Consider the following 7,867-nt stretch of genomic DNA (forward strand, 5'->3'; position numbering starts at 1 on the left):
AGACAAGATATCTGGGATTTTTTATCTCTCTGATAAGGAAAGGCCATAACTGGTAGTTGGTGCAGAAATAACAGAACCAAAAAGAAATGTGTCAGAGGTTTTTTTTAAGTGTTAGAACTTGATGTAATGTTCACAGAATCTACTCTTAACCCTTTTATTCAGGCCCACCCCTAGAATTTTGATTCAGTCTTAAGTGGGGCTTGGGATTTTACATTTTGAACAAGTTCTCAGGTAATGTTGCATGGTCCTTGGAACACACTTTTGAAAAGCATTGCCTTTTAAGGCATAGTGTATATAGAAAGAAAGAACATATGTTTCATGACTTTTCTTTTTTTAACTATTTTTTACTTTTAGTTACAGTTGACATACAGCATTATATTTGTTTCAGGTGTGTAACACAGTGATTAGACATTATATAACTTAAGTGATGATAATCTCAGTAAATCTCACACCCATCTGACACCATACATATTACAGCATTGGCTATATATTCCCCATGCTGTACGTTGCATTCCCTTGACTATTCTGTAACTACCAATCTATACTTCTTAATTCCTTCACCTTTTCCACCCATGCCCATTCCCCACCCAATCTTCTTCCCATCTGGCAATTATCAAAGTGTTCTCGGTATCTGTGAGTCAGTTTCTGTTCTGCTTTTTCATTTAGTTATTAGATTCAATTGTTGATAGATATGTATTTATTTCCATTTTATGATTCATAGTTTTAGTCTTTCTTCTTCTTGAAGAAGACCCTTTAACATTTTGTGTAATACTGGTTTGGTGGCGATGAACTCCTTTAGCTTTTCCTTGACTGGGAAGCTCTTCATCTGCCCTTTGATTGTAAATGATAGCTTTACTGGGCAGAGTTATCTTGGTCGTAAGCTTTTGGTTTTCATCACTTCGAATATTTCTTGCCAGTTCATTTGGCCTACAAGTTTCTGTTGAGAAATCAGCTGACAATCTTATGGAAGCTCCTTTTCAGGTTACTGACTGCTTTTCTCTTGTTGCTTTTAATTTTCTCTCTTGGTCTTTAACCATTGGCATTTTAATTATTATGTGTCCTGGTGTGGATCTCTTTAGGTTCCTTTTGTTTGAGACTTTCTGTGCTTTTTGGACTTGAATGTTTATTTCCTTCCCCAGGTTAGGGAAGTTTTATTTTTTCACATAGGTTTTGAATTCCTTGTTCTTTCTCTTCTCCTTCCGGTACACCTATCATGTGAATGTTGGTACATGGAAGTTGTCCCAGAGGTTCATATTCTATCCTCTTGGGGGGGATTTTCTTCCTTTTGCTGTTCTGACTGAGTGTTTTCTGCTTCCTTACCTTCCAAATCTCTGATCTGATCCTCTGCTTCATTTACTCTGCTATTGATTCCTTATAATATATTCTTTTTTTTATGAAGTTCATTTATTTCAGTAGAATAAAAACAATAAGTAGCCTGAACAATATAAAGTGCTACATAAAAGTCCCACAACACATAAAATTGGAAAGGTTTCATTTGCTTAAACACTTAACATGTGAAACAGACATTATGTATCTTTTCATGCATGCTATTTTAACTACCTTGGTCTATAGGTGTGTACTACGTTGGCCAAATAAAAAGTCACTGAGCTACCTTAAGCTGAGGTCTGGGGAAAGAATGAGTCCCAAGCCTTTACCTGCTAAATCATACATCCAGTTTTGACCTTATGCTGTAAATAATAGGTTAAAAGGGGGCTTAAAAAATAATAGTTTTGTTTAGTTTTGCCTTTGTCTTCCTGGAGTGGTGTCATGTGAATTCTTTATATATTTTGGAGATCACATTCTTGTCCAAGGTATCATTGGCAAATATGTTTTCCCATACTGTTGGTTCTCTTTTCACTTCACACCAGTGGGAATGGCCACCATTACCAAATCAACAAACAAGAAGTGTTGGAGAGGATGTGGAGAAAAGGGAACCCTAGTGCACTGTTGGTGGGAATGCAGACTGGTGCAGCCACTATGGAAAACAGTTGGGAATTTACTCAGAAAACTAAAAATGGACCTGCCTTTTGACCCAGCAATTCCACTGCTGGGATTATATCCTAATAACCTTGAAACACCAATCCATAAAAACCTATGCACCCCAATGCTCATAGCAGCATAGTTTATAATAGCCAATTGTAAATTGTTTCTGGAAGCAACCTAAGTGCCCATCAGTAAATGAATGGATCCAAAAACTATGGTACATTTACACAATGGAATTCTATGCAGCAGAGAGAAAGAAGAAGCTTTGCAACAGCATGGATGGAACTGGAGAGCATTATGCTAAGCATTAGTCAGGTGGTGAAAGACAAATGATCTCACCTATAAGTGGAACCTAATCAACAAAACAAACAAGCAGTCAAAATAGAACCAGAGATATTGAAATTAAGAACAACCTGACAATAACCACAGGGGAGGTGGGAGGAGATAATGGGAGGGGAAGGGTTTTCAGGAACAACTATAAGGGACACATGGACAAAACCAAGGTGGGGGGGAAGCAGGGGAGGGAGGTGGGGATGGCTGGGGTGGTGGGGGGAGTGGTGGTGGGTAAATGCAACAACTGTACTTGAACAACAACAAAATAATAAAAAATAATAATAGTTTTATGAAGGGGCCCATCAGGTGGGGTTTGAGTAAGAGTGGCCACAAAGATCCGTTTTATTCAGGAACTCCACAATGGGGGACAGGCTGACAATTTAAGGATTTTTAAACAATGTATTTGAGCTGAAAGGGAAAGAATATTAAAGATGCCACTTTCAGATATGTGTATCAGATACTAAAAAATAAATCCCAACACAAAGAAGATGGCCTGTTGACAGGTGAGGGGAGAGAGACTAATAAGACAGAAAAGGATCTGCACAATGCAACATCTTGGTTTAATCAATTTGAAAGCATAAGTACATCCCATGGAAACATGCAACAAGATCTCACAGATCCAGAGGCTGGCTCAGGTGTGACTGAGAGGAAATGAAGACTATCTCTAGCGCAAGGTTCATCTCCACCTGGGCTGAGAGCACGGGGATTTCTTTTTCCAAGATAACATTACCTGGCCTTCCAGGGTCAGTGGCCTCTGGTTAGGAGACCATTGATGACAGAACCAATATTTGTAATGTCTTGTGTTCTAAATCAAGACTTCAGAATGTGCTTTCTCAAGACAATGAAATTATAAAATGGTAACCTTGCATTTTCCTGATATTCTATCTTCATAAAGTCCTTGGGTTTTTTAGACTTCACCAACTACAGATGTAGATATAACAAAAACAAACTGTAAACGCTTTTAAAATGCTCATTTATTAAAGTCTGAGGCAACCATGTATTATACCATAGTATACAGTATGCTCTTTTAGATGCAAAGGAAAAGTGGCTCCGGAAGGGACACAGAAATGGCATCTGGCAGCTGCCAGAACCAGAGTCCCCGGCAGGAGTGCACACTGCATGTGCCCTTAAGTCACTTAACACATTGTTTCTATCTTGCCCATAATTTCAGTTAGTTAAAACCACATAGGGACTTTATGGATACCATTCCCAAATTATTCAAGATATATTATGGACTAACTTTTGTGGACTGACCTAGAACCTAAACACCATTTACGACATTGAGTTGTAAAAAAATTAACTTACAAATATACCTTTTGAGCATAACCTATTTCAAAGCTGAGGACTGCCTGTACTTATATAAAAATTAAGTCTTCACTAACAGTGCTCTCAAGAGTACCTTCAGTGTTGCCACTGAACATGCTGAAGGCAATGTCTTTCTGTAATTGTATGTTCTCACTTGGCATTATGATGGTAAAATTATCTAATAGAGTCTGTGGAGCTAGCTAGCACCATGTTATATACTGATTTTGCGCTGAAAATTATTTCTTGAGCTTTGATTAGGTGGACAATTCCAAGTAAAGCTTTTTCTAATTTCTGTCATGGTTGCTTGGGCTCTGAGCTTCTCTATTAATATGGTACCTGAAATAGTTCAACATTATGCATATTTCAGAGTAATGAAATGTATAGTGATTACAAGGCTAGGCATATATACATCTCAGAAAACATAATTCAAAGCAAACATTCAAATCTTAAGATACTCCCCCTTAACTTCTGGAGTAAAATTGATATCCTGGCTTGGACCCTTCCTTCCTTCCTTCTTTAAAACATAGGTTTATGGAGGATTGTTTTCCTTTTAAATCTTAAGTGCTCATTGGAGAGAATGGGATAATAGTATATCACAGTGGTTACAGAACATTATTCCCTCTTCAAGTAACATCCAATAACTAAGATGTAATTTCATTTCCTCATAAATGTTTGAGTGAAATAGTAACTTTCACTGAAAAATGTTCAGGACATAAAGTATGTCACAGAACGAGTAATCCCAATGTGAATGACATTTTAAGTAAGATGTTAGAGGAGTTTTACTTGGCCTTTTAAACTTCTATCCCTGTATCATTCTATGTAAGTAGAAAGAGTACTCAGTACATGATACTGAGTAACTACTAATACTCATTGGAACTTAACACACTGTCTTTTATCCAAAAATTTAAAAGGGCTACAAAGAAAACTATCATAAATTTACATAAAAAGAAGCTGAGATAAGAAAAATAACATTATTTTCCTGTAAAGCAGGTCATATAGTGAGACAAAGAACTTGAGTTCCAGTTCTTTAAACTAAGCAGGGCATAGTCTGAACACCTAGCTATATTTATATTGAACTTATAAGGATCAAAAAAGGAACAAAGGGTACATACAAAGTAATTTTTATAAACAATTCTTAGATTATACCCAATGCAGAATGTTTAATGAAGCAGTTGAGTCACAGCTCTTAAGACATAAACCAGTATTTTAACTCAAAGTTAAATATGTACTCATTGGCCAGATATATTCATCAGAATATAAGAGCTGCCAATGCCAAAGTCAAGATGACAATCAATACAGCATATCTGCCACCATCAGTGTGGTTGCTTCTAGGTTGTGGCCCTGGATTATAATGTCTGGTGAAGTAGACTGCCTTCTTTGACTCTGCTGCTGGGCCCTGCGGTGTCGAGGACTCCTGGAGGTATTTTTAACTATAGGTTGGACAGGTTGTTGGAGAGATGCTCCTGAGAGGTTCTGGACTGCATATGATGTACTGGCTGCAGCACCCTGGAACATCGTAGGGACATTGTCTTGTAAATTGTTTGGCAAAAAAGGGTGGTTTAAGTCTGACTCAGCAATAGTCTTTGCAGAGGAATTGGTTCTGCCTTCAAACTGATTTGTCTAGCCAATTTCTTGGCTTCTTGGTCAGCCTTGCTTGAATCACTTCCAGATTTTAAGGCAACAGGACATCCTCATGGTGCAGCCACATCCCTCACAACAGAAATCTTGCGATTTTTTTGGCAAGTGCTCTCCTTTCCTCGGGTGTGTAATCTAGAGAACCTGTGGCTCCCTCTCCTTTTGGTGGCATAAACCCAATGATGGCTAATAATGTTCTTATACTCCATGAATGCTGCCAAGTTTCAGGATGGTGTCCTGAGATGCTCAAACATACTTTCTTGCCTACTTCAAATCATCCATTAGCTGTTAGAAGAATAATGCTTGGTGGTTTCATGGATACTCTGGTGGAAGTACTATTCATCCATGATAAACTCCTCCATCAAAATCAGAATCTGGAGGCTGATACGACCTCTGGCCCACAGGGTCCGTGTGTTGCGGCTGTGATGAACAAATTCACATGACTGCACAAGTCCTGTGGAGAAAAAGGGATAGCACAGCCACTCTTGGTGGGGGGCGGGGCCCGGACTCCTGCCTAGACAGGCTTTTATGGCTTTTCTGGGCTCATTACATGAGAATGGTCCTCATTTACTCTGCACAGGTTTGCTTTAGGTGGTTATCTTTTACAGAAAACAGAATGTTGTTAATTACATCAAAGAAGAAGGATATTCACAAATGCAAAAGGAAAGGTGGTTGAACTGGTTACACTCCATCTTAGGAAGTTACTTTAAAGATACGCAGTAAACATTTGCTGCCTCAATTCAGGGTGAGGGACTTTAAGCAAAAAGCAAGTCTCAAAGCAGCCTAGGTACAATGCAGGCCTGATTCCCCACTGGAAAACCTATCCATGGACATGTGTCCTGTATGCCCACCTCGCTCTCTCCTGGGTTTCCAAATCAGGGGCTGGGCTACATTCCCCGCACCATGCAGAATGGTTCCCTACAGGAGGCCCTCTAACTGTGACATGCCATTCAAAAAGGTTATCCTCTAAAGGCTGTGCATGATAATGATCTGTTGGATCTTTCGGTTCTGCTGCTTTTTTTATTAAATGTTTAACATCCGGACTCTTCAGGTTGGAGCGGGTCTCCATGGCTGGTCGCTGGCCTGGCTTTGGCCTCCTCTCTGTGCCACTGGTGCCCAGGTCTCAGTGCAGCTCAGGCCAACTGGGCCAGGCCCAGGGAGCTTCTGCAGACACGGCCCAGCCATGGACCAAACTCTGGGCGGGGTCTGATTCCCTGTAATGTATTCTTTATTTCAGTTAATATATTCTTCATTTCTGACTGATTCTTTCTATGCTTTTTGTCTCCATTTATATGTTCCCTATATTTTTGTTGACATTCTCACTAAGTTCATCTGTACTTCCCCTAAGTTCATGAAGCATCTTTATAACCAGTGTTTTGAATTCTGCACCTTAGATTACTTGTCTCCATTTTGTTTCATTCTTTTTCTAGAATTTCGGGGGTTTTTTGTTGTTTTTTTTTTTTTTTCATTTGGGGCATGTTTGTTGGTCTCCTCATTTTGGCAGCATCCCTGTTTGTTTCTATGTATTAAGTAGAGCTGCTATGTCCCTTGTGCTTGGTAGGGTGGCCTTACATAGTAGATTTTCTGTAAGGTCCAGTGGTACAGCTTTCTTACTCACCTGAGCTGGGCACTCTGGTGTTCCCCACCCCCAATATGGGCTGTGCGCACTGTCCTGTTCTACGTTGACCCTTGATTGCTATTGGCACATCCATGGGAGTGCTTACCCCCAGGCTGATCTACTGCAAGGACTGGCTATTAACACTGTGGAGGATCAGCTGTGTCGGTGCTGACCCCAAAGAGCAGGACTTAATTCAGTGGGGCACAGGTGCTTGCTGAGTTTACTTCTTGAGTGTATCATTTGTGCAGGCGGTTGGGTTGTGCTTCAACATGGCCTGAAGCTGTCCACTGGGTTCACTGGCTCTGGGGCCTCCTGGAAGGTGCAGGCTAGCCAAGGTCAGCCACTGCCTGTGTTCTGTCCAGGGCCACCCAGTATGAGCTACAAAACAATCTGCAGATGGCTGCTGGGTTTGAAGGTGCCCAAGAGAGGCCAATCTGTGAACCAAGGCCAGCTGCCACTAGTGCTGGGCCTGGGTCCACCTAGCATGATGTACAAGGCATGCCAAGACCAGATGCTTCTTGTTTGAGAGATTTTAAGGAAATTGGAAGCATGAGCCAAAAAGCACTGTATGAAAAAGCCACTGGAAACAGCTTGGGAAGGCCTGAATGTTGGGTGGGGTGGAGTGGGCTTGGCCTCAGGGAATCACTAAGACAGGGCAATGTGTTAGGTTGATGGAGGCTTAGATATGGTACCCACCTGCTGGCTCTGTGTAGAGAGGGCTCAGAAAAGGAACATTGGGCTTTGCCAGCACTTCTGTCTCACCCTGATGCCAGACAATTTACTTTCTCCCATTATGTCACTGGTGCTTTTCAAGCTGCTATCCTAGTGCTGGAGCTCAAGGTGACTGAGTCTGAGTAAGCCCCTGTGTGGTCCCTTTAAGAGGACTGCTTGGGACTTCAGAAGCCCTCTGTCTCACTCAGCCACAAGCCCTGCTGGCTTTTACAGCTAAAAGCCATGAAGCTTCTGTTCCTGGCACTGGCACCCTGGGCCAGG

General features: G+C 40.9%; 1 pseudogene; it reads right to left on the reverse strand.

Annotated features, from left to right (window-relative positions):
* Positions 1–4,807: 4,807 nt before the first annotated feature.
* On the reverse strand, positions 4,808–6,331 carry LOC119040580 (ubiquitin-conjugating enzyme E2 J1-like; annotated as a pseudogene).
* Positions 6,332–7,867: the final 1,536 nt, after the last annotated feature.

Source organism: Artibeus jamaicensis, unplaced genomic scaffold (genome assembly GCF_021234435.1).
Source record: "Artibeus jamaicensis isolate MK-2021 breed Jamaican fruit bat unplaced genomic scaffold, CSHL_Jam_final contig_759, whole genome shotgun sequence".
In the NCBI taxonomy this organism is placed as follows: domain Eukaryota; kingdom Metazoa; phylum Chordata; class Mammalia; order Chiroptera; family Phyllostomidae; genus Artibeus; species Artibeus jamaicensis.